Below are 5,277 nucleotides of genomic sequence, written 5' to 3' on the forward strand. Positions count from 1 at the left end.
AATGAACCGCTCCATTATGAACTTATGAGCTGTATGAACCACTAACTTACAAGCTGTAGAGTAAACAGGAAGTGTTTGTCCGAAAACTGGTTTTGCGAGGGAGCGCAAAATATCTTTGCGAGAGAACACAAAAGTTTTGCAAGGGAACGCAAATATCTTTGCGAGAGAATGCAAAAGTTTTGCGAGAGAACGCAAAAAAAATTTCCTCCCACCCCGAATTTTTTTTCGACCACCATGTCCCTATAGGGGCTCCGTACTTTTAAGATCTCTAAAGAGAGTATCAAGGTAATAGTAAACATTAAAAATGTTTGAGCAGATTTAGCAGGAAACCAATTTCTTAAATGTCTGGATTGACATAATTTGGTTTGGCACTCTTCAAGCTGTGCACCTGCAATGTTTTCATAGTTCCTTGCAATGCCTGATTACAGAATCCTCAACTGGTTCACTTGGTACCACATATGACAAGATTGTTTCTATTGTCTAATTATCAGGAGCAAAGCTCACTTAAATCATAAGGAAATATTGCATTAATATACAGACCAATTAAGACAGCTGACGTGCTATGATTTCTGACAGGCAGTTCACTCTCCTGTGATGTGACCCTGTTCCCCTCATACACCCTGATTTGGCTGCATCAACACTACTGCTGTTCCTGAAACCACACCTTCTTTCTTTGCGTGCACATTTGGGCGGCATTATGCTAATATTTCCACATAGTGACGTAGATATGTGGGGGCGTGTTAGAACGAGCCGTTTTAGGTAGGCGTGGTTGACTCTTAACTTTTATAAAGAATATCTCTTTGGATTTGAGACTTTAGTCTTTGCAACTTTACAGATCTTCTTTATGCACCAAGAGCTTGTAACACTCCAAAGAGAAAGGAAACCTTGAAATCGCATCATATGACCCCTTTAAAAATAATCAGCTGTGATTTACCAATTAAATGAAAGTGGGAAAATAAACCACTAATGCTGTGTGTACACTGAATGATTACCATAAATAGCTGTATTTACAAGGCAGGCCTTCTTCAACAATATCACAGTGCTATCATGTTACACACACACATAAACGTCATTCTACTTTAAAGGCACAATATGTAATTTTTGCCGTTAGAGGGCGCGTATTCAAAATAGACAAAGGCGTAGTTTGATGACTCCGTGACTGAGTGTGGGAGTATTTTAATAAAAAAATCTTACACATTGTGCCTTTAAGTGCTTTTGTGTACTGTTAAAATTTTCGTACAGTATGAGTGGCCAATATTAACTGCTATTAATCACTTAAAATAGATGTTACTTAAAAGCTATACGAGAAAAAAAAATTAGCCCATACATCCCTTTAAAAATTTGCATCTTTAATTCCCAGATGATTAAAATGTGTAATTAAAAGGAAAGGTGATTTGGGTGATTGTGAGGTGATTGTGTTGTAGCCATCAAAATCAAAATTTGTTTATATTTAAAAAATAAAATTAAGTTGGCCAGTGAAAAAATTGGAATTTTTTTCTTTGTACTTTAGTCAATTAATTAAAGGCTACAGAGAATGAACAAATAACAATTTCTTGATTTTATGATATTTCACAAAATGTCCCAACTTTTCTGGAATTGGGGTTGCAGTTAGTAAGGTAGTTTGGGTATAGGGTAGGATTAAGGGATCTAAAATATGGTCATCCATCCAACCACCTTAAACTCTAAGGGTGAGTTTAAAGGGTGGGGAGGTCAGCCGTTTTTCATTTTCAAGTAATGCCTGTGGGGCTGCAATCCTTGTTCACAAATCAGTGCCTTTGTCTGTATCCAAAGTCAGACCCCAATGGTTACATTATTATTTCACAGGAAACATAAATAAATAAATGTGCCAATAGTCTGGCATTGGTGAACATTTATGACACAATGAGGACTTTAAAAAAATATATACATTTAATTTATTTTTGATTTAGTCTCTTGTCAGCTTGTTCTCAGTGGTGATTTTAATTGCTGTCATGGTCCCTCACTCGATCATTTGTCTAATAAGCCTTTTTCTCTGTCCATCTGAAGACAACTGTTTATGGAGCAGTATGCAGTCTCTGATGTATTTTTTAATCCTAGTAATAAGCAGTTCACTTGTTATCTCCAGTACACAACACTTATCAACAAGCTGGGTCATTCCATGTCAAATCAACCAAATTTCAGAAACTTCCCCGGCTCAAATTTTTTATTTAGTCGACAATTTTTTTTCTGAAGAAAGACAAACATATGTAGTACTGAAAGCCAAAGTATGAAATGCCGTGAATGAATATTTACGGAGTAACCCACTATTTTGTTGAGGAGGGTCAAAATTACAATTTTCACCTAATATTTGGAGCCAAATTACAGGGGAGTAAAAATGAAGATTAGTAAGATGGCAGCATCATTATTTTATTTTGGCACAGAGGTTGGTAGGTCTGTTGACATTAATAATATTTGTTGCATTAAATAGTAAGTATTCATCCATGGCCTTTGATATTTTGGCTTTCTTATTCATTTATGTATTTCTTTCACCAGAAAAAAAAACAAATCAAAATTTTTAGCTGGGGACCTCTGGTTGACATGGAATGACCCAACTGCTTGCTTCTGTCAGTTTCTGCTCTTATAGCCCCATAGTAATTTCAGATCATGCAGCTGTCATAGTAAAATAAAACTGTGAAAAAAAAGAACAGTGTGTGTGTGTGTGTGTGTGTATTTTTAATGGGTCACAGACTGTCCATTCTATTATGTCAGGAAAATTAACCGAAATGAGCATCCCTAAACCAGAGAGAGCTTGGCGTCCCCTTGTTAATCTTTAGTGACCTCTAGTGGGGGGGTCGCGACCCTCGGTTTGGGAGCTACTGACCTACATCAAACTGAACATAATTGCAACCCATAAGGTGACAAGCTCTCACTCTGTGCAATTACATTGTTACACTAGTAGGTGGCAGCAAGAGACTGCCTCAGCCCTCAGACTAGAGATGACAGAAGCAACCAATGAGATTTTTTGTGTTAGATCCTTTAGCCCAATTACTACAATTTGAAAAACTCACAGTAAATACTGCCCAGTATCAAGAAAAGTTAGCAGCAGTCTTACCAAAGTTCCCTCTCGCAGGCGCAGGCTGCAGCATAGATTTTGTTTTGTAAGAAAATATGGCAGAAGGCAGTTTAAAATTTGAGTGATGAGGAAATATTACATGAATTGAGGTAAGAATCAAGCTTTTATGCATTATTATACATTTTAACCAGTTGAAGGAAAATATGCATATTGTGCATTCTAAAAGTTAAAAATAAAATAAAAAAAAGCTTCTTCTTTTTTTGTCAAAGCTTTATTTGAATGTAGTAAATGCAGATAACATGTTTTGTTGTAAGTCACCCAACCAACCAACCAACCAACATTTTTTATTTAAAAAAAAAAATCTGGCTGTTGTTGTTAATGTTATTGTTTGAATCTTTCTGCAGTTGTTGCATATATTAAAAATATGTTGCATATATCAAAAATATGTATATATTACAAAATTCTTGTTGTCACCAAGAATTTTTAATATTCAAATAGGGGTCTCTTGGAAACGTCATAAAAAAAAGGCTACAAGGGGATCACACAGATCATATAACATGTATCTAATAAATTGAATTAAAACTTATAGAAACTTTTCTCAACATCTGAAATCAACTCAGATGCCATTTTGGAATACAGAAATTCCTCTTCTATCCCCAGTGCACTCCTTACATCAACAAAACATTTGTTTTTCAATTAGTTGTCTGGTGTATTTTATTTACCTACTTTTGCAGAAATTTACAGATAGGGCTTTGTCCTAAAGCACTTCCCCGGGTTTCACTATTTTGCTGGTCTAAAAGAAAATTGGCTCTAATCTTTCCTGGCACACAGAACTAGCTAATTTAACCCATGTTTTTGATGTAACCTGCTCTATCTCTATTCTGGGAGTCTGTCTTTGACTCCTGTTTTGGCCTGTTTAGGTCCTGCCTCCCAATTACACTCTACTGTCTCATTTCATTGAACTGGTAGCTTTTTCCATACTGTTAGCGGGGCATGTTATTGGAAGAGTCCTCATCCTCACTGTACAACTTTTTGTTGTAAATTTACAGTGAAATACTGACAGCTAAGTGGTGTAGAATGTTAGATCATGAATGAGGTGACACCAAGAATGTTGGATCATGAATGAAGAGACAGGGAGTCTGGGGTGGAGATGAAGAGTTTTTTTTATTAATGTCGCTACTAGTCAAGTGTCAGATGAGAAGTGGCGAAGAATGGCCCAGAACACAGAAATCACAACTACATATATCTCCCTCTCTGCCTGCCCAAGCATTGGCATACTTCCCAGTTCCCGGGTGCACACCACATACTTGTTTATCAGTTCTTAAAGGCACAATATGTAATTTTCGCCGCTAGAGGGCGCGTATTCAAAATAAACAAATAGACAAAGGCATACTTTGATGACGCCATGACTGAGTGTGGAATCATGGGAGTTGTCGTCTTCATCCACACAGTCGATGCAATCCGACAGGACTCGGGCAGAAATCATGTTCATGGATGAGCTAATGATTTATTAACGTAGTAGAATGAAGCAGGGTGAGGCTGAAAGCCGTCGAAGCAAAACGAGGCCGCTGAACGAGCGCGACATGCGGCTCGAAAGCAGCAGAGTTTTTATTATGCCACAGTCGACCGCTTCCGCTCCTTCCGGTCATGTGTATGTGGGGAAAAAAAAGCAGCGCTGTTTTATCATACTAGATACATTTGAAAATTCTGTTATTATGCTACTCTGTGCCTTCGTCACCGGTCTAATAAAACGCACAACATATTAAAGCATCTTTGGTGTTTCCATGTTTTCTACAAAACAAAACTGATAAGTGAGATCTGATTTTAGTCCTTGAAAACCAAAAAAGTAGTGCAAGTCCTTGAAAGTCCTGGAATTTTATTTTGCAGTATCTGTACGAACCCTGTTTAAGTTACCAGTTCTTGGACCATTTTAATGTTTCTGTTGTTGTTAATTGAACTGAACTGTAGTTTTCTGTAGTAAACTGTCTTTGTATATTTCCTATTTTATATTCATTTCCTAGTATTTAATGTACCATTATTTCTTTTGAACAAAACAATTTCAGAAATTTCATGTTTTAGATTGTAGGTCATCTTGTACCCTGTCAAGGACAAAGCTAACCAGCAAAACTTGATATCAAAAGCATCCAAAATGTTACATGTGTTTGCACCATATTGTAGTGAGTAAACTTTCTTGGTATCGCTGTTTCAAATATCCCACCATAATCTGTAGTCTGAGCCTGTCAAGG

General features: G+C 36.8%; 1 protein-coding gene across 3 annotated transcripts in view; it reads left to right on the forward strand.

Annotated features, from left to right (window-relative positions):
- The window catches only part of LOC107702988 (inactive rhomboid protein 2), a 61,053-nt gene that overhangs the window by 10,515 nt on the left and 45,261 nt on the right, over window positions 1–5,277 (forward strand). The window contains exon 1 of one of the 3 annotated variants that reach the window (XM_016505477.1): window positions 3,082–3,180. The exons of the other annotated variants lie outside the window; for them this stretch is intronic. The gene's annotated coding sequence lies outside the window, so the exon portion shown is untranslated. Of the gene's footprint in view, window positions 1–3,081; window positions 3,181–5,277 lie in introns of those variants that run through there. 3 annotated transcript variants of the gene reach the window in all.

The sequence above is a fragment of the Sinocyclocheilus anshuiensis genome, unplaced genomic scaffold (genome assembly GCF_001515605.1).
Source record: "Sinocyclocheilus anshuiensis isolate Anshui unplaced genomic scaffold, SAMN03320099.WGS_v1.1 scaffold1039, whole genome shotgun sequence".
Classification (NCBI taxonomy): Eukaryota; Metazoa; Chordata; class Actinopteri; order Cypriniformes; family Cyprinidae; genus Sinocyclocheilus; species Sinocyclocheilus anshuiensis.